The sequence below is a fragment of the Littorina saxatilis genome, unplaced genomic scaffold (assembly GCF_037325665.1).
Source record: "Littorina saxatilis isolate snail1 unplaced genomic scaffold, US_GU_Lsax_2.0 scaffold_429, whole genome shotgun sequence".
Lineage (NCBI taxonomy): Eukaryota > Metazoa > Mollusca > Gastropoda > Littorinimorpha > Littorinidae > Littorina > Littorina saxatilis.
The window spans coordinates 28,953-52,500 of NW_027128842.1; the positions used below are offsets into that span (position 1 = coordinate 28,953).

Sequence of the window (23,548 nt, forward strand, 5' to 3'; positions counted from 1 at the left end):
CCTGTCACCCACAGTCACTTTGTTCCTGTCACCCACAGTCACTTTGTTCCTGTCACCCACAGTCACTTTGTTCCTGTCACCCACAGTCACTTTGTTGTTAGAATTTTTTTTATCGTGGTCGCTGTGAAGTAAAAGGGTTTTTACCGTTGCGTTAACGGAAGAAAAGATGGTTGCACTATTCAACTATTGCATTCACGTCACAGTCTAATACACGTGTTTGACATAGGGTTCAGATGTAAGCAAGGGAACGGCTGCTTGGTAAAATCTCTTTGAAACAAAAGAACCCAGTTTTGACTCCAAGTAATTCTACAAGCTGTGGGTTAACCACAGATAAGTTGTGATTCTTGAAGTTAGACAGGATGTTTGTCCACACCTCAGAACCTTTTCAGGGAACACATCTTCAAAGGATATCAACCGTGCTGTTTGATTCGCAGAAAACAAAATGATTTCCAATAAAGATTTAATCATATCCAGATTTGGTGATGGTCACGTTTTGGCTAATGAAATGTGCATTTATCCGTATGGTATCCTATCACAGCTCTGCGTACCGACACTCTCTCAACATTAAAAGCCCACTCAGCCTCGTGAAAATAGTTCGCCTCACTGTCTCAGACCGGCCATGCGGCTTTCACATGGGATAGGACCATTGTGCCACTTGGTCACATACCAACAATGAACAGCCTGAGATAGGACCATTGTGCCACTTGGTCACATACCAACAATGAACAGCCTGAGATAGGACCATTGTGCCACTTGGTCACATACCAACAATGAACAGCCTGAGATAGGACCATTGTGCCACTTGGTCACATACCAACAATGAACAGCCTGAGATAGGACCATTGTGCCACTTGGTCACATACCAACAATGAACAGCCTGAGATAGGACCATTGTGCCACTTGGTCACATACCAACAATGAACAGCCTGAGATAGGACCATTGTGCCACTTGGTCACATACCAACAATGAACAGCCTGAGATAGGACCATTGTGCCACTTGGTCACATACCAACAATGAACAGCCTGAGATAGGACCATTGTGCCACTTGGTCACATACCAACAATGAACAGCCTGAGATAGGACCATTGTGCCACTTGGTCACATACCAACAATGAACAGCCTGAGATAGGACCATTGTGCCACTTGGTCACATACCAACAATGAACAGCCTGAGATAGGACCATTGTGCCACTTGGTCACATACCAACAATGAACAGCCTGAGATAGGACCATTGTGCCACTTGGTCACATACCAACAATGAACAGCCTGAGATAGGACCATTGTGCCACTTGGTCACATACCAACAATGAACAGCCTGAGATAGGACCATTGTGCCACTTGGTCACATACCAACAATGAACAGCCTGAGATAGGACCATTGTGCCACTTGGTCACATACCAACAATGAACAGCCCGAGATAGGACCATTGTGCCACTTGGTCACATACCAACAATGAACAGCCTGAGATAGGACCATTGTGCCACTGGGTCACATACCAACAATGAACAGCCTGAGATAGGACCATTGTGCCACTTGGTCACATACCAACAATGAACAGCCTGAGATAGGACCATTGTGCCACTTGGTCACATACCAACAATGAACAGCCTGAGATAGGACCATTGTGCCACTTGGTCACATACCAACAATGAACAGCCTGAGATAGGACCATTGTGCCACTTGGTCACATACCAACAATGAACAGCCTGAGATAGGACCATTGTGCCACTTGGTCACATACCAACAATGAACAGCCTGAGATAGGACCATTGTGCCACTTGGTCACATACCAACAATGAACAGCCTGAGATAGGACCATTGTGCCACTTGGTCACAAACCAACAATGAACAGCCTGAGATAGGACCATTGTGCCACTGGGTCACATACCAACAATGAACAGCCTGAGATAGGACCATTGTGCCACTTGGTCACATACCAACAATGAACAGCCTGAGATAGGACCATTGTGCCACTTGGTCACATACCAACAATGAACAGCCTGAGATAGGACCATTGTGCCACTTGGTCACATACCAACAATGAACAGCCTGAGATAGGACCATTGTGCCACTTGGTCACATACCAACAATGAACAGCCTGAGATAGGACCATTGTGCCACTTGGTCACATACCAACAATGAACAGCCTGAGATAGGACCATTGTGCCACTGGGTCACATACCAACAATGAACAGCCCGAGATAGGACCATTGTGCCACTTGGTCACATACCAACAATGAACAGCCTGAGATAGGACCATTGTGCCACTTGGTCACATACCAACAATGAACAGCCTGAGATAGGACCATTGTGCCACTTGGTCACATACCAACAATGAACAGCCTGAGATAGGACCATTGTGCCACTTGGTCACAAACCAACAATGAACAGCCTGAGATAGGACCATTGTGCCACTTGGTCACAAACCAACAATGAACAGCCTGAGATAGGACCATTGTGCCACTTGGTCACATACCAACAATGAACAGCCTGAGATAGGACCATTGTGCCACTTGGTCACATACCAACAATGAACAGCCTGAGATAGGACCATTGTGCCACTTGGTCACATACCAACAATGAACAGCCTGAGATAGGACCATTGTGCCACTTGGTCACATACCAACAATGAACAGCCTGAGATAGGACCATTGTGCCACTTGGTCACATACCAACAATGAACAGCCTGAGATAGGACCATTGTGCCACTTGGTCACATACCAACAATGAACAGCCTGAGATAGGACCATTGTGCCACTTGGTCACATACCAACAATGAACAGCCTGAGATAGGACCATTGTGCCACTTGGTCACATACCAACAATGAACAGCCTGAGATAGGACCATTGTGCCACTTGGTCACATACCAACAATGAACAGCCTGAGATAGGACCATTGTGCCACTTGGTCACATACCAACAATGAACAGCCTGAGATAGGACCATTGTGCCACTTGGTCACATACCAACAATGAACAGCCTGAGATAGGACCATTGTGCCACTTGGTCACATACCAACAATGAACAGCCTGAGATAGGACCATTGTGCCACTTGGTCACATACCAACAATGAACAGCCTGAGATAGGACCATTGTGCCACTTGGTCACATACCAACAATGAACAGCCTGAGATAGGACCATTGTGCCACTTGGTCACATACCAACAATGAACAGCCTGAGATAGGACCATTGTGCCACTTGGTCACATACCAACAATGAACAGCCTGAGATAGGACCATTGTGCCACTTGGTCACATACCAACAATGAACAGCCTGAGATAGGACCATTGTGCCACTTGGTCACATACCAACAATGAACAGCCTGAGATAGGACCATTGTGCCACTTGGTCACATACCAACAATGAACAGCCTGAGATAGGACCATTGTGCCACTTGGTCACATACCAACAATGAACAGCCTGAGATAGGACCATTGTGCCACTTGGTCACATACCAACAATGAACAGCCTGAGATAGGACCATTGTGCCACTTGGTCACATACCGACAATGAACAGCCTGAGATAGGACCATTGTGCCACTTGGTCACATACCAACAATGAACAGCCTGAGATAGGACCATTGTGCCACTTGGTCACATACCAACAATGAACAGCCTGAGATAGGACCATTGTGCCACTTGGTCACATACCAACAATGAACAGCCTGAGATAGGACCATTGTGCCACTTGGTCACATACCAACAATGAACAGCCTGAGATAGGACCATTGTGCCACTTGGTCACATACCAACAATGAACAGCCCGAGATAGGACCATTGTGCCACTTGGTCACATACCAACAATGAACAGCCTGAGATAGGACCATTGTGCCACTTGGTCACATACCAACAATGAACAGCCTGAGATAGGACCATTGTGCCACTTGGTCACATACCAACAATGAACAGCCTGAGATAGGACCATTGTGCCACTTGGTCACATACCAACAATGAACAGCCTGAGATAGGACCATTGTGCCACTTGGTCACATACCAACAATGAACAGCCCGAGATAGGACCATTGTGCCACTTGGTCACATGCCAACAATGAACAGCCTGAGATAGGACCATTGTGCCACTTGGTCACATACCAACAATGAACAGCCTGAGATAGGACCATTGTGCCACTTGGTCACATACCAACAATGAACAGCCTGAGATAGGACCATTGTGCCACTTGGTCACATACCAACAATGAACAGCCTGAGATAGGACCATTGTGCCACTTGGTCACATACCAACAATGAACAGCCCGAGATAGGACCATTGTGCCACTTGGTCACATACCAACAATGAACAGCCCGAGATAGGACCATTGTGCCACTTGGTCACATACCAACAATGAACAGCCTGAGATAGGACCATTGTGCCACTTGGTCACATACCAACAATGAACAGCCTGAGATAGGACCATTGTGCCACTTGGTCACATACCAACAATGAACAGCCTGAGATAGGACCATTGTGCCACTTGGTCACATACCAACAATGAACAGCCTGAGATAGGACCATTGTGCCACTTGGTCACATACCAACAATGAACAGCCTGAGATAGGACCATTGTGCCACTTGGTCACATACCAACAATGAACAGCCTGAGATAGGACCATTGTGCCACTTGGTCACATACCAACAATGAACAGCCTGAGATAGGACCATTGTGCCACTTGGTCACATACCAACAATGAACAGCCTGAGATAGGACCATTGTGCCACTTGGTCACATACCAACAATGAACAGCCTGAGATAGGACCATTGTGCCACTTGGTCACATACCAACAATGAACAGCCTGAGATAGGACCATTGTGCCACTTGGTCACATACCAACAATGAACAGCCTGAGATAGGATCATTGTGCCACTTGGTCACATACCAACAATGAACAGCCCGAGATAGGACCATTGTGCCACTTGGTCACATACCAACAATGAACAGCCCGAGATAGGACCATTGTGCCACTTGGTCACATACCAACAATGAACAGCCCGAGATAGGACCATTGTGCCACTTGGTCACATACCAACAATGAACAGCCTGAGATAGGACCATTGTGCCACTTGGTCACATACCAACAATGAACAGCCTGAGATAGGACCATTGTGCCACTTGGTCACATACCAACAATGAACAGCCTGAGATAGGACCATTGTGCCACTTGGTCACATACCAACAATGAACAGCCTGAGATAGGACCATTGTGCCACTTGGTCACATACCAACAATGAACAGCCTGAGATAGGACCATTGTGCCACTTGGTCACAAACCAACAATGAACAGCCTGAGATAGGACCATTGTGCCACTGGGTCACATACCAACAATGAACAGCCCGAGATAGGACCATTGTGCCACTTGGTCACATACCAACAATGAACAGCCTGAGATAGGATCATTGTGCCACTTGGTCACATACCAACAATGAACAGCTCGAGATAGGACCATTGTGCCACTTGGTCACATACCAACAATGAACAGCCCGAGATAGGACCATTGTGCCACTTGGTCACATACCAACAATGAACAGCCCGAGATAGGACCATTGTGCCACTTGGTCACATGCCAACAATGAACAGCCTGAGATAGGACCATTGTGCCACTTGGTCACATACCAACAATGAACAGCCTGAGATAGGACCATTGTGCCACTTGGTCACATACCAACAATGAACAGCCTGAGATAGGACCATTGTGCCACTTGGTCACATGCCAACAATGAACAGCCCGAGATAGGACCATTGTGCCACTTGGTCACATACCAACAATGAACAGCCCGAGATAGGACCATTGTGCCACTTGGTCACATACCAACAATGAACAGCCTGAGATAGGACCATTGTGCCACTTGGTCACATACCAACAATGAACAGCCTGAGATAGGACCATTGTGCCACTTGGTCACATACCAACAATGAACAGCCTGAGATAGGACCATTGTGCCACTTGGTCACATACCAACAATGAACAGCCTGAGATAGGACCATTGTGCCACTTGGTCACATACCAACAATGAACAGCCTGAGATAGGACCATTGTGCCACTTGGTCACATACCAACAATGAACAGCCTGAGATAGGACCATTGTGCCACTTGGTCACATACCAACAATGAACAGCCTGAGATAGGACCATTGTGCCACTTGGTCACATACCAACAATGAACAGCCTGAGATAGGACCATTGTGCCACTTGGTCACATACCAACAATGAACAGCCCGAGATAGGACCATTGTGCCACTTGGTCACATACCAACAATGAACAGCCTGAGATAGGACCATTGTGCCACTTGGTCACATACCAACAATGAACAGCCCGAGATAGGACCATTGTGCCACTTGGTCACATACCAACAATGAACAGCCTGAGATAGGACCATTGTGCCACTTGGTCACATACCAACAATGAACAGCCTGAGATAGGACCATTGTGCCACTTGGTCACATACCAACAATGAACAGCCTGAGATAGGACCATTGTGCCACTTGGTCACATACCAACAATGAACAGCCTGAGATAGGACCATTGTGCCACTTGGTCACATACCAACAATGAACAGCCTGAGATAGGACCATTGTGCCACTTGGTCACATACCAACAATGAACAGCCTGAGATAGGACCATTGTGCCACTTGGTCACATACCAACAATGAACAGCCTGAGATAGGACCATTGTGCCACTTGGTCACATACCAACAATGAACAGCCTGAGATAGGACCATTGTGCCACTTGGTCACATACCAACAATGAACAGCCTGAGATAGGACCATTGTGCCACTTGGTCACATACCAACAATGAACAGCCTGAGATAGGACCATTGTGCCACTTGGTCACATACCAACAATGAACAGCCTGAGATAGGACCATTGTGCCACTTGGTCACATACCAACAATGAACAGCCTGAGATAGGACCATTGTGCCACTTGGTCACATACCAACAATGAACAGCCTGAGATAGGACCATTGTGCCACTTGGTCACATACCAACAATGAACAGCCTGAGATAGGACCATTGTGCCACTTGGTCACATACCAACAATGAACAGCCTGAGATAGGACCATTGTGCCACTTGGTCACATACCAACAATGAACAGCCCGAGATAGGACCATTGTGCCACTTGGTCACATACCAACAATGAACAGCCCGAGATAGGACCATTGTGCCACTTGGTCACATACCAACAATGAACAGCCTGAGATAGGATCATTGTGCCACTTGGTCACATACCAACAATGAACAGCCTGAGATAGGACCATTGTGCCACTTGGTCACATACCAACAATGAACAGCCTGAGATAGGACCATTGTGCCACTTGGTCACATACCAACAATGAACAGCCTGAGATAGGACCATTGTGCCACTTGGTCACATACCAACAATGAACAGCCTGAGATAGGACCATTGTGCCACTTGGTCACATACCAACAATGAACAGCCTGAGATAGGACCATTGTGCCACTTGGTCACATACCAACAATGAACAGCCCGAGATAGGACCATTGTGCCACTTGGTCACATACCAACAATGAACAGCCTGAGATAGGACCATTGTGCCACTTGGTCACATACCAACAATGAACAGCCCGAGATAGGACCATTGTGCCACTTGGTCACATACCAACAATGAACAGCCCGAGATAGGACCATTGTGCCACTTGGTCACATACCAACAATGAACAGCCCGAGATAGGACCATTGTGCCACTTGGTCACATACCAACAATGAACAGCCTGAGATAGGACCATTGTGCCACTTGGTCACATACCAACAATGAACAGCCTGAGATAGGACCATTGTACCACTTGGTCACATACCAACAATGAACAGCCCGAGATAGGACCATTGTGCCACTTGGTCACATACCAACAATGAACAGCCTGAGATAGGACCATTGTGCCACTTGGTCACATACCAACAATGAACAGCCTGAGATAGGACCATTGTGCCACTTGGTCACATACCAACAATGAACAGCCTGAGATAGGACCATTGTGCCACTTGGTCACATACCAACAATGAACAGCCTGAGATAGGACCATTGTGCCACTTGGTCACATACCAACAATGAACAGCCTGAGATAGGACCATTGTGCCACTTGGTCACATACCAACAATGAACAGCCTGAGATAGGACCATTGTGCCACTTGGTCACATACCAACAATGAACAGCCTGAGATAGGATCATTGTGCCACTTGGTCACATACCAACAATGAACAGCCTGAGATAGGACCATTGTGCCACTTGGTCACATACCAACAATGAACAGCCCGAGATAGGACCATTGTGCCACTTGGTCACATACCAACAATGAACAGCCTGAGATAGGACCATTGTGCCACTTGGTCACATACCAACAATGAACAGCCTGAGATAGGACCATTGTGCCACTTGGTCACATACCAACAATGAACAGCCTGAGATAGGACCATTGTGCCACTTGGTCACATACCAACAATGAACAGCCTGAGATAGGACCATTGTGCCACTTGGTCACATACCAACAATGAGTGCCTGAGATAGGACCATTGTGCCACTTGGTCAAATACCAACAATGAACAGCCTGAGATAGGACCATTGTGCCACTTGGTCACATACCAACAATGAACAGCCTGAGATAGGACCATTGTGCCACTTGGTCACATACCAACAATGAACAGCCTGAGATAGGACCATTGTGCCACTTGGTCACATACCAACAATGAACAGCCTGAGATAGGACCATTGTGCCACTTGGTCACATACCAACAATGAACAGCCTGAGATAGGACCATTGTGCCACTTGGTCACATACCAACAATGAACAGCCTGAGATAGGACCATTGTGCCACTTGGTCACATACCAACAATGAACAGCCTGAGATAGGACCATTGTGCCACTTGGTCACATACCAACAATGAACAGCCTGAGATAGGACCATTGTGCCACTTGGTCACATACCAACAATGAACAGCCTGAGATAGGACCATTGTGCCACTTGGTCACATACCAACAATGAACAGCCTGAGATAGGACCATTGTGCCACTTGGTCACATACCAACAATGAACAGCCTGAGATAGGACCATTGTGCCACTTGGTCAAATACCAACAATGAACAGCCTGAGATAGGACCATTGTGCCACTTGGTCACATACCAACAATGAACAGCCTGAGATAGGACCATTGTGCCACTTGGTCACATACCAACAATGAACAGCCTGAGATAGGACCATTGTGCCACTTGGTCACATACCAACAATGAACAGCCTGAGATAGGACCATTGTGCCACTTGGTCACATACCAACAATGAACAGCCTGAGATAGGACCATTGTGCCACTTGGTCACATACCAACAATGAACAGCCTGAGATAGGACCATTGTGCCACTTGGTCACATACCAACAATGAACAGCCTGAGATAGGACCATTGTGCCACTTGGTCACATACCAACAATGAACAGCCTGAGATAGGACCATTGTGCCACTTGGTCACATACCAACAATGAACAGCCTGAGATAGGACCATTGTGCCACTTGGTCACATACCAACAATGAACAGCCTGAGATAGGATCATTGTGCCACTTGGTCACATACCAACAATGAACAGCCCGAGATAGGACCATTGTGCCACTTGGTCACATACCAACAATGAACAGCCTGAGATAGGACCATTGTGCCACTTGGTCACATACCAACAATGAACAGCCTGAGATAGGACCATTGTGCCACTTGGTCACATACCAACAATGAACAGCCTGAGATAGGACCATTGTGCCACTTGGTCACATACCAACAATGAACAGCCTGAGATAGGACCATTGTGCCACTTGGTCACATACCAACAATGAACAGCCTGAGATAGGACCATTGTGCCACTTGGTCACATACCAACAATGAACAGCCCGAGATAGGACCATTGTGCCACTTGGTCACATACCAACAATGAACAGCCTGAGATAGGACCATTGTGCCACTTGGTCACATACCAACAATGAACAGCCCGAGATAGGACCATTGTGCCACTTGGTCACATACCAACAATGAACAGCCTGAGATAGGATCATTGTGCCACTTGGTCACATACCAACAATGAACAGCCTGAGATAGGACCATTGTGCCACTTGGTCACATACCAACAATGAACAGCCTGAGATAGGACCATTGTGCCACTTGGTCACATACCAACAATGAAAGCCTGAGATAGGACCATTGTGCCACTTGGTCACATACCAACAATGAACAGCCTGAGATAGGACCATTGTGCCACTTGGTCACATACCAACAATGAACAGCCCGAGATAGGACCATTGTGCCACTTGGTCACATACCAACAATGAACAGCCTGAGATAGGACCATTGTGCCACTTGGTCACATACCAACAATGAACAGCCTGAGATAGGACCATTGTGCCACTTGGTCACATACCAACAATGAACAGCCTGAGATAGGACCATTGTGCCACTTGGTCACATACCAACAATGAACAGCCTGAGATAGGACCATTGTGCCACTTGGTCACATACCAACAATGAACAGCCTGAGATAGGACCATTGTGCCACTTGGTCACATACCAACAATGAACAGCCTGAGATAGGACCATTGTGCCACTTGGTCACATACCAACAATGAACAGCCTGAGATAGGACCATTGTGCCACTTGGTCACATACCAACAATGAACAGCCTGAGATAGGACCATTGTGCCACTTGGTCACATAACAACAATGAACAGCCTGAGATAGGACCATTGTGCCACTTGGTCACATAACAACAATGAACAGCCTGAGATAGGACCATTGTGCCACTTGGTCACATACCAACAATGAACAGCCTGAGATAGGACCATTGTGCCACTTGGTCACATAACAACAATGAACAGCCTGAGATAGGACCATTGTGCCACTTGGTCACATACCAACAATGAACAGCCTGAGATAGGACCATTGTGCCACTTGGTCACATACCAACAATGAACAGCCTGAGATAGGACCATTGTGCCACTTGGTCACATACCAACAATGAACAGCCTGAGATAGGACCATTGTGCCACTTGGTCACATACCAACAATGAACAGCCTGAGATAGGACCATTGTGCCACTTGGTCACATACCAACAATGAACAGCCTGAGATAGGACCATTGTGCCACTTGGTCACATACCAACAATGAACAGCCTGAGATAGGACCATTGTGCCACTTGGTCACATACCAACAATGAACAGCCTGAGATAGGACCATTGTGCCACTTGGTCACATACCAACAATGAACAGCCTGAGATAGGACCATTGTGCCACTTGGTCACATACCAACAATGAACAGCCTGAGATAGGACCATTGTGCCACTTGGTCACATAACAACAATGAACAGCCTGAGATAGGACCATTGTGCCACTTGGTCACATACCAACAATGAACAGCCTGAGATAGGACCATTGTGCCACTTGGTCACATACCAACAATGAACAGCCTGAGATAGGACCATTGTGCCACTTGGTCACATACCAACAATGAACAGCCTGAGATAGGACCATTGTGCCACTTGGTCACATACCAACAATGAACAGCCCGAGATAGGACCATTGTGCCACTTGGTCACATACCAACAATGAACAGCCTGAGATAGGATCATTGTGCCACTTGGTCACATACCAACAATGAACAGCCCGAGATAGGACCATTGTGCCACTTGGTCACATACCAACAATGAACAGCCTGAGATAGGACCATTGTGCCACTTGGTCACATACCAACAATGAACAGCCCGAGATAGGATCATTGTGCCACTTGGTCACATACCAACAATGAACAGCCTGAGATAGGACCATTGTGCCACTTGGTCACATACCAACAATGAACAGCCTGAGATAGGACCATTGTGCCACTTGGTCACATACCAACAATGAACAGCCTGAGATAGGACCATTGTGCCACTTGGTCACATACCAACAATGAACAGCCTGAGATAGGACCATTGTGCCACTTGGTCACAAACCAACAATGAACAGCCTGAGATAGGACCATTGTGCCACTGGGTCACATACCAACAATGAACAGCCCGAGATAGGACCATTGTGCCACTTGGTCACATACCAACAATGAACAGCCTGAGATAGGACCATTGTGCCACTTGGTCACATACCAACAATGAACAGCCTGAGATAGGACCATTGTGCCACTTGGTCACATACCAACAATGACAGCCTGAGATAGGACCATTGTGCCACTTGGTCACATACCAACAATGAACAGCCTGAGATAGGATCATTGTGCCACTTGGTCACATACCAACAATGAACAGCCCGAGATAGGACCATTGTGCCACTTGGTCACATACCAACAATGAACAGCCCGAGATAGGACCATTGTGCCACTTGGTCACATGCCAACAATGAACAGCCTGAGATAGGACCATTGTGCCACTTGGTCACATACCAACAATGAACAGCCTGAGATAGGATCATTGTGCCACTTGGTCACATACCAACAATGAACAGCCTGAGATAGGACCATTGTGCCACTTGGTCACATACCAACAATGAACAGCCTGAGATAGGATCATTGTGCCACTTGGTCACATACCAACAATGAACAGCCTGAGATAGGACCATTGTGCCACTTGGTCACATACCAACAATGAACAGCCTGAGATAGGACCATTGTGCCACTTGGTCACATACCAACAATGAACAGCCTGAGATAGGACCATTGTGCCACTTGGTCACATACCAACAATGAACAGCCTGAGATAGGACCATTGTGCCACTTGGTCACATACCAACAATGAACAGCCCGAGATAGGACCATTGTGCCACTTGGTCACAAACCAACAATGAACAGCCTGAGATAGGACCATTGTGCCACTGGGTCACATACCAACAATGAACAGCCCGAGATAGGACCATTGTGCCACTTGGTCACATACCAACAATGAACAGCCTGAGATAGGACCATTGTGCCACTTGGTCACAAACCAACAATGAACAGCCTGAGATAGGACCATTGTGCCACTTGGTCACATACCAACAATGAACAGCCTGAGATAGGACCATTGTGCCACTTGGTCACATACCAACAATGAACAGCCTGAGATAGGACCATTGTGCCACTTGGTCACATACCAACAATGAACAGCCTGAGACAGGACCATTGTGCCACTTGGTCACATACCAACAATGAACAGCCTGAGATAGGACCATTGTGCCACTTGGTCACATACCAACAATGAACAGCCTGAGATAGGACCATTGTGCCACTTGGTCACATACCAACAATGAACAGCCTGAGATAGGACCATTGTGCCACTTGGTCACATACCAACAATGAACAGCCTGAGATAGGACCATTGTGCCACTTGGTCACATACCAACAATGAACAGCCTGAGATAGGACCATTGTGCCACTTGGTCACATACCAACAATGAACAGCCTGAGATAGGACCATTGTGCCACTTGGTCACATACCAACAATGAACAGCCTGAGATAGGACCATTGTGCCACTTGGTCACATACCAACAATGAACAGCCTGAGATAGGACCATTGTGCCACTTGGTCACATACCAACAATGAACAGCCTGAGATAGGACCATTGTGCCACTTGGTCACATACCAACAATGAACAGCCTGAGATAGGACCATTGTGCCACTTGGTCACATACCAACAATGAACAGCCTGAGATAGGACCATTGTGCCACTTGGTCACATACCAACAATGAACAGCCTGAGATAGGACCATTGTGCCACTTGGTCACATACCAACAATGAACAGCCTGAGATAGGACCATTGTGCCACTTGGTCACATACCAACAATGAACAGCCTGAGATAGGACCATTGTGCCACTTGGTCACATACCAACAATGAACAGCCTGAGATAGGACCATTGTGCCACTTGGTCACATACCAACAATGAACAGCCTGAGATAGGACCATTGTGCCACTTGGTCACATACCAACAATGAACAGCCTGAGATAGGACCATTGTGCCACTTGGTCACATACCAACAATGAACAGCCTGAGATAGGACCATTGTGCCACTTGGTCACAAACCAACAATGAACAGCCTGAGATAGGACCATTGTGCCACTGGGTCACATACCAACAATGAACAGCCCGAGATAGGACCATTGTGCCACTTGGTCACATACCAACAATGAACAGCCTGAGATAGGACCATTGTGCCACTTGGTCACATACCAACAATGAACAGCCTGAGATAGGACCATTGTGCCACTTGGTCACATACCAACAATGAACAGCCTGAGATAGGACCATTGTGCCACTTGGTCACATACCAACAATGAACAGCCTGAGATAGGACCATTGTGCCACTTGGTCACATACCAACAATGAACAGCCTGAGATAGGACCATTGTGCCACTTGGTCACATACCAACAATGAACAGCCTGAGATAGGACCATTGTGCCACTTGGTCACATACCAACAATGAACAGCCTGAGATAGGACCATTGTGCCACTTGGTCACATACCAACAATGAACAGCCTGAGATAGGACCATTGTGCCACTTGGTCACATACCAACAATGAACAGCCTGAGATAGGACCATTGTGCCACTTGGTCACATACCAACAATGAACAGCCTGAGATAGGACCATTGTGCCACTTGGTCACATACCAACAATGAACAGCCTGAGATAGGACCATTGTGCCACTTGGTCACATACCAACAATGAACAGCCTGAGATAGGACCATTGTGCCACTTGGTCACATACCAACAATGAACAGCCTGAGATAGGACCATTGTGCCACTTGGTCACATACCAACAATGAACAGCCTGAGATAGGACCATTGTGCCACTTGGTCACATACCAACAATGAACAGCCTGAGATAGGACCATTGTGCCACTTGGTCACATACCAACAATGAACAGCCTGAGATAGGACCATTGTGCCACTTGGTCACATACCAACAATGAACAGCCTGAGATAGGACCATTGTGCCACTTGGTCACATACCAACAATGACCAGCCTGAGATAGGACCATTGTGCCACTTGGTCACATACCAACAATGAACAGCCTGAGATAGGACCATTGTGCCACTTGGTCACATACCAACAATGAACAGCCTGAGATAGGACCATTGTGCCACTTGGTCACATACCAACAATGAACAGCCTGAGATAGGACCATTGTGCCACTTGGTCACATACCAACAATGAACAGCCTGAGATAGGACCATTGTGCCACTTGGTCACATACCAACAATGAACAGCCTGAGATAGGACCATTGTGCCACTTGGTCACATACCAACAATGAGTGCCTGAGATAGGACCATTGTGCCACTTGGTCACATACCAACAATGAACAGCCTGAGATAGGACCATTGTGCCACTTGGTCACATACCAACAATGAACAGCCTGAGATAGGACCATTGTGCCACTTGGTCACATACCAACAATGAACAGCCTGAGATAGGACCATTGTGCCACTTGGTCACATACCAACAATGAACAGCCTGAGATAGGACCATTGTGCCACTTGGTCACATACCAACAATGAGTGCCTGAGATAGGACCATTGTGCCACTTGGTCACATAACAACAATGAACAGCCTGAGATAGGACCATTGTGCCACTTGGTCACATACCAACAATGAACAGCCTGAGATAGGACCATTGTGCCACTTGGTCACATACCAACAATGAACAGCCTGAGATAGGACCATTGTGCCACTTGGTCACATAACAACAATGAACAGCCTGAGATAGGACCATTGTGCCACTTGGTCACATACCAACAATGAACAGCCTGAGTGCTCTCTCTGCCCAGTGCTATCTTTTAAAAAAAATTTGTTTACAGAATTAAATTCGTCAAAAGGCACTGGTGCCTTTTCGGAAATTAATGCATACACAAATTCCAACTCACCACAGAAGGCAGTCAAGGTGCTGATTTTTGATTTGTGACCAAGTGGAACTATGGTCTGATCCCATGTGAAAGCATAGTCGGTCTCAGACAGGGAGGCGAACTATTTTCACGAGGCGGAGAGGGCCTTTAAAGGTGTCATGATGCCAAGCGAGGTTTCAAAACGCTTCATTTCATCCAATACAAATCTTCAATCTGCACACTGCAAAATTTATTTGCATGTATGATACAGGTACAAATGTGATAATTGTAGGCTTATACTAGTGATTACTGTGTGTGATACATGAAATGTGATATGAATGCTGTTTTTATATGTTATACTCTTACTTTCTCCCAAGCGCAAGACAAATTCTTCTTTGAAAATTGAAGCCAATAAAATTTGAGTTGAGTTGAGTTGAGTTGAGTTGCTTTTTGTACGTGTTTTAACGGAGTCCGGGGGTTTCATTCTAAAGGTTGACAGCATCGGCAAGAAGTGATTTGGTGAAACTGTTGCTGCCAGCCCTTGGATTGAAACTTAGGCCTTCGGTTAACTGAAACTCGTAAACAAAAAAGCATTGTGCTGATTGAAGAATGTTACTGAATGAAATGAAAGCGTTTTGAAATATGTGAGCAGCTTGGACTATCATGTACAGGCGTACGTTTCGAAGATCTCGAATACAATTTTTTTTTTTAAAGAAGGGGAATTAGTATCCGTCTGAGCTTAATTAGGTTGATTAGGGGACCTGGTAGCTCAGCTAATAGAGCAATGGTCCCTTCATTCTGGGGTCACGGGTTCGAACCCAGGCCGTTACGGCCAGGGTCAACTGACTCGGAGACAAAAATTCGTACCCCATCCACTTGTGACGCGTAAATGACCCCGGTCATTCTTTCTAGAAGCTAAGGTGGCTGATTAAACCTAAACAAGCGCACACCTGGGGAGCGCTACTCCTGTTGCTGCTAGCTTTCCACTGTGAGGAAGCGTCTCGAATTTCCCAGCAATAGCACGATAACGTTTGGAATGACATGTAAAATGATAAGCAAGGAGACGGCAATGAAAGAAAAAAGTTATGAAAATGAGAAAACAAATCAAAATAGCAACAATGAAATGAGCACATACCAACGCCCCCTCCCCTCGCTTCCCTCCCCCTCCCCCCTCCTTCCCCCCATACTTGCAGCGTCTTTTGCTAGACGATCGATCTACTGTGTGTCAGCGGTCGCAAGTGTCTGATCCCCTAAGCCATCGCACGCAGCCATAAATCCACAATGAACTCGCGTAAAGAAGCAAAGCTGAAGATACGCAGCGAGTTCGTAAGTTTAGCGCTGCTGTCGTCGCTGCACCAGCCGCTTTCCGAGTGTCAGAGGATGCTACTACTACTGCGTCTCACAGTATATCACTCAGGAGTCTTAATACTTTGACATTGAGTTTCACTGCACATTTTGCGTCTCGCAGAATAGCACTCCAAACTGAGTTGTGCCAACGTCGTGGGGGAATTGGCTGAGTCAGGTGCCAGAAGTCAGTTCCTCCGCGGTTGTCAGTGGTGGTGCCAGAACTGGTGTTTTATGTGTAGCGGCGCCATCCCAGGAAGTGCCGTGTGAGTGTTGGTGTTTTTCTGCTACGGAGTTGTACCAAAGGTAAGTCAGTAATGAGATTTTGACGGTCGGGAGAAGGTTAGTGAATGTTGTTTTTACTAATTCTGTTTAAGCTGGGTTTTTTTTTTCTCCATGCGTTTTATTTTATTATTATTATTATTTTTTTTTGTTGTTGCTGCGGCCGTGGCACTAAGAGGAGAGCCAACGATATGTCGTTATCTGGGGTTTGCTTTGAGTTACCAAGGTTATGACGGTTGTAACTAATACAATATCAGAGGTTTATAACGTCTGAAGAAGCAAAGGAGAAGAAAAACGGAAGAACAAGTTTGTACGTAGATGTACTTTTGCCAGTCGGGTTGTTCAATTCTGTTTGTTTTTGCAGAGAAATATCAAATAGATACATGTCGGCATCTGGAGTGTGCTTAGAAGTGCAAAGAGTTTGACATTTTGTGAATACAATATGAGAAGTGTGTGGATGATCGTTTGCCAGTAGTGTTGCTTTGTTTTGTTTTGTAAATGAACGTACCTAAGGTCAGTCAGTTAGTTTTCAATTTTCAATGAATCTATACCGAGCTGGCAAGATCCCTGAAACTGTCTGTCTGTGCAAAGTACTGAGAGGTTTTGAGAATGTGACTTTAGAAGACTGTTGATAGCAAGGTTTCGCTCTAATTTCGTTGCATTTGCGACACTCGTTTTTTTTGTTTGTTCGTTTGCTGTTTGCCGAAAAGAGGCTCCTCGGTGTCCTTTCCCAAAGTGTGTAACTGTAAGCATGGCACTGACCTAGGCCGCAGGGAATGGGATGTGGGGAGGGGGAGGGGGGGAAGGCAGAGGTTAGAGGTGGAGCGGTGTGTGTGTGTGTGTGTGTGTGTGTATGTGCCTGTGTGTGTGTATGTGCTTGTGTGTGTGTATGTGTGTGCATGTGTGTGTGTGCGTGTTTGCCGTGTGTGTGTGTCTGTGTGTGAGTGTTTGTGTGTGAGTGTGTGTGTGTGTGTGTGTGTGTGTGTGTTTGTGTGTGAGTGTGTGTGTGTGTGTGTGTGTGTGTGTTTGTGTGTGAGTGTGTGTGTGTGTATGTGTGTGCACGGTGTGTGTTTGTGTGTGTGTGTGAGTGTGTGTATGTGTGTGTGTGTGCGTTTGCGTGTGTGTGTGTGTGTGTGTGTGTGCGTGTGTGTGGAGGGGTAGCAGACCGTGGGTGATGCATGGGGTATGGCTGTCTGCAGCTCGAGCCTCTCATATCGATCTTGCAGTTCTCCCAAAAGTCTGTCAGCTTGGCAACAGTTGGCCACAGGAGACAGGAGATTATGCAGAGAGAGAGAGAGAGAGAGAGAGAGAGAGAGAGAGAGAGAGAGAGAGAGAGAGACAGACAGACAGACAGACAGACAGACAGACAGACAGAGGAGGGAGGCGGGGGAAGGGGTGGGGTGGGGGGGCGTTTGGGAAAGTGGGTTATTGCGGTTAGAGATAAAGAGTTTACCATTTATCGATTTGGAACATGCAAACAGCGCTTCCGATCAAACCCAGCAGAAGAAGAGCATTTTCGTGTGAGTGGATGTTTTCCTTGCCCGCTGTCCAGACGACAATACTGACGAAGTATCGTTTTGGGGAACATTCGTGTCTCACTGCATAATCTCTTTGGGGGCTTGTTCGCTAGTTTTTTGGGTACCATTTATCTCACTGCATAATCTCTTTGGGGGCTTGTTCGCTACCTCTCTAGAAACAGTTTCTTTCTCCGAGTAATCCTTTTGGGACGGGCATGCTCGGCTGTTGTTTTTTTTAACTCCAGTCTGAAAACTATCTCTCTGCACGCCCGGAACACTATCTGACAACTGACAAGGGCCTAAAAAGATCCTTCTCCGAGCCAGACCGAAACAGGAACATGGAATCTAATCAGCAAATGCGTTTGGATATCGTGAGTCACTTCACTGAGTGGTCATTTCCATTCGGTCTGAAGCTGCCGCAATAGTTCGACGTGACCCAGTGAGTCTAGAGTCACGGGTGATCGTGACAGGATTGACTTGACTCCTAAGACATGATCTGTCATTTTGTGTTGCAGCCTGAAACGAAACGAGCTCTGTCGTTTGATGGTTTTGACCATCCTGAACTCAGGTCAAAATGAGTTCGGCTCATTCTCTCCCTGACAGGATGCCTTGAGTTTCCTTTCTTGCCAACCGATTTTTTTTTTTAATTTATTTATTTTTTTTACATATTTAGAGCTTTTTGTAATGTATTATTGATATAAGCAGATTCGCGATCGTCGATAATGATTTTTCATGGTGTTTTGTAATTTTTAAATTACAAAGGAATTGATATGTAACTGTAAGACAGTTTCAAGCGAGCTATTTTTCGCGGCTGTATTTACTGTGCAAACAACTCTAAATATGGCAAAAGTGTCACGTGATAATCACCCGTTTGGTTTCGGCGTTCACTGGAGCGGACGATTTTTTCTGTAACCAGTTGACAGTGATGAAACCATATATTACGGTCTCCTTCCGGCAGCAGTCCCAACATTTCGACTCGTTTTGACCTTAGAACGATGTCTTTATCATAACTGTGAAGAACAGAACGGAGATCACTGTCGAAGTCGGCCAATCTGCAATCATTTTCGTCTCGCGAACACTGATCTCAAATTTAGATCAGTGCTCGCGAAAACCATATGGGAGATAACTCTGTATTTTTGTTTTGATAGATTCGCGTAGGACTGTAGCGTCCGGTCAGGGAGAGAATGAGCCGAACTCATTTTGACCTGAGTTCAGGATGGGTTTTGACGTGATTGAGTGAGTGGGACTCCCCTTCCCAAGCAATGTTGGCAGTCATATTCCGTGTTCGGGGGATGCACGCTTGGTAATTCCGTGTTTTTATGATGATCTACGTAATTCTGATATGGAGTTGTAGGATCTTTTTCGTGCGTATTTGGTCCGTTACGTGTGTGTTAATATACTGAAGTGTAGAAAGGCGGATAGGGCAATATCACAGAAATGTATATAACTCTGTGGGCAATATATAGCAGGCGAGGAGCGCTGCCATGATGGCGGTTTGCTTTACTTGTAAGTCGGAACATTTACAAATTTCTTTTTAATGGACTGGACATAATTTTGTCTTGAAGATCAAGAATTAAAAACTCAATAAGATTTGTAGAGTATTGGAACGTTCTAATTTTAACAAAACGAGACAAATTAAAATTCAAAACATTCCGTCCACCACCTTACCATTTTCGTTTTTGAATTTTGATGCTGAAAAGTAAGCAGTCTACATGTGTGTGTGTGTGTGTGTGTGTGTGTGTGTGTGTGTGTGTGTGTGTGTGTGTGTGTGTGTGTGTGTGTGTGTGTGTGTGTGTATGCATGCGTGCGTGCCTACGTGTGTGTGTGTGTGCGTGTGTGAATGTGTGTGTGTATGCATGCGTGCCTACGTGTGTGTGTGAGTGTGTGTGTGTGTGTGTGTGTGTATGTGCGTGCGTGAGTGGGTATGTGTGTGTGTGTGCATGTGTGCGTGCATGCGTGCGTGCATGCGTGCGTTTGTGCATGCGTGCGTGCGTGCGTGCGCCTGTGTGTGTGTGTGCGTGTGTGAATGTGGGTTTCTTGAATAAAACACCCCACAACACTCAGCCTACATGACACGCCTTGTAAGAAGTTACCACGCAACACGTGTTGCACGGCGATGCGTGGTTTAAACCGAGTAGGATGCATTCCATGTGTGAAGCCAGCTGCTGCTGCAACATTTGTTTGCCTGTTTGCGATCGATATCCTGTGAGCAGTTCAAGTTTTATGCTCAAATTCTTACGTGATATTGCATTCTTTGTAAAGAACGGAAAAAAAGATTCTTCACTTTTTGTGTTAACTTTCGTATTTCATTGGAAACTGTTCAGTGACATTGAGGTATGTGTAAATCTTATCATAAATCGAGATTTGTCCTCCATAATAGCCTACCCCTCTCCCTCTCCCTTCCACACGTACCCTCCTTCACAACCCTCCATCCCCGTGGTGTGTTACGAGAGATGATGTTGTTGCTCAGAGATGATGTTGTTGCTCAGAGATGATGTTGTTGCTCAGAGATGATGTTGTTGCTCAGTGTTCTGTAATGGGGTGTGGATGTTTGTAAGTGTGTTCGGGATGTCGGGGTTTGGGGGGCGTGTGTTTGTATGTTGGATCCGTGTATGTGTGTGTGTGTGTGTGTGTGTGTGGGGGTGTGTGTGTGTGTGCGTGCGTGCGTGCGCGCGCGCTTGCGTGCGTTCGTGCGTCCGCGCTTGCGTGCGTGCTTGCCTGCGTGCGTGCGTGCGTGCGTGCGTGAGTGTTTACTGATGTGTTTTCGTGTGCGTACGTGCGTGCGTTAATGTGTACGTTCGTGCGTGAATGTAAATGTGTGTGTGTATGTATGCGTTCGTGTGTGTGGGTGTGTATTATGTGCGCGTGTGCGCGTGAGCGCACGCACATCCTCTGGTTAATCTGTGTGTCGTTCTATCCCTCAACGGATAGCCTATCCGTGCACCCTAAAATCATGTTCAAAGATTAACCTGTACCGCGGCATAAACCTTACAACTGCCGTGTTGTGAATGAGAGACAACCCAGAGAAAACAAACAGCTCGTCGTAAGAATAAAACCTATGCTAAGCCAGAACCGATCTAGTTCCCTGAGGAATTTGACAAAGCCTTGGGTCAATATTAGTCAGAGACTTGTACCAAGGAGCTTCCCTTACAAAGGTCTTTGCTTGTACGTGCTAAGATTGACTAACTTGAGGGGGCGTGGGGGGAAGGGGGGGGGGGGGGGGAGGAGGGTTGTGACTTACCGCTCTTGACCCTGTGGCCGGACAACACTCAGTGTTTACTCTTTGTCTCGCGGCCCACACTGACCTGTAGTGTCCGAGCGCTTACGAGTATTACAGTGGAAACCTATGACGGCTTACTAGTGCCAAAACCTGGTGTTACCCATTATCAAGTGATAATTACTAATTAACGCTGTCAGTTACTGTTTTCACTTGTTAGTTACTAATTTTCACGGGATAATTAGTAATTTTCTCGGGAAAATGACTAATTTTTAGTTTTGGCACTAGCAATTCGTCAGGAAGTGAGCCAAAACTAAAAATTAGTAATTAACAGGTGAAAGTTAGTAATTATTCCGAAAAAATAAGTAATTTTCCCAGGAAAATTAGTAATAAACACGTGAAAATGGTAATTATCAAGGGAAAATTACTAATTTTCCCTTGATAATTACAATTATGAGGTTTTGGCACTAGTAAGCCGTCATACAAACCCCCTGTTCAATGCTCCCCAATGTAAGACTCCCTCCCTTTTGAGACATTGTGTTCTCAGTTTGTCTGTCCATAACCTCTGTAATGTTACCCCTATTTTACCACTATCTCCATTTAAAGACCTGAGTTGATCAGATTTGTCGAGGTCTTAAAAGGGGGTTTCACTGTACTACATGTACTACTACTACTACTACTACCACTACCACTACCACTACTACTACTACTACTACTACTACTACTAATACCACAGTCGAATCTGTCTATGACGATCATCTATGGGGCAGACAAAAATGGTCGCTAGAGACGGGTGGTCGCATTGGAAAGGTGTACTATACGAGGAAAAACCTGTCTGGGATTCTTCCCAGTGGTCGTTGTGGGAGGTGGTCGTTGTGGGAGGTGGTCGTTGTGGGAGGTGGTCGTTGTGGGAGGTGGTCGTTGTGGGAGGTGGTCGTTGTGGGAGGTGGTCGTTGTGGGAGGTGGTCGTTGTGGGAGGTGGTCGTTGTGGGAGGTGGTCGTTGTGGGAGGTGGTCGTTGTGGGAGGTGGTCGTTGTGGGAGGTGGTCGTTGTGGGAGGTGGTCGTTGTGGGAGGTGGTCGTTGTGGGAGGTGGTCGTTGTGGGAGGTGGTCGTTGTGGGAGGTGGTCGTTGTGGGAGGTGGTCGTTGTGGGAGGTGGTCGTTGTGGGAGGTGGTCGTTGTGGGAGGTGGTCGTTGTGGGAGGTGGTCGTTGTGGGAGGTGGTCGTTGTGGGAGGTGGTCGTTGTGGGAGGTGGTCGTTGTGGGAGGTGGTCGTTGTGGGAGGTGGTCGTTGTGGGAGGTGGTCGTTGTGGGAGGTGGTCGCCAAGACAGGTTCGACTGTAGTAC

The 23,548-nt window shown here is 46.5% G+C and overlaps 1 protein-coding gene across 1 annotated transcript in view; it reads left to right on the top strand.

The window, feature by feature from the left end:
• The first annotated feature begins 17,076 nt into the window (after nt 1-17,076).
• Nucleotides 17,077-23,548, top strand: part of LOC138957169 (chloride intracellular channel protein 2-like) — a 22,392-nt gene continuing 15,920 nt past the window's right edge. Inside the window, exon 1 of the mRNA XM_070328325.1 lies at nt 17,077-17,493. The gene's annotated coding sequence lies outside the window, so the exon portion shown is untranslated. The remainder of the gene's footprint in view (nt 17,494-23,548) is intronic.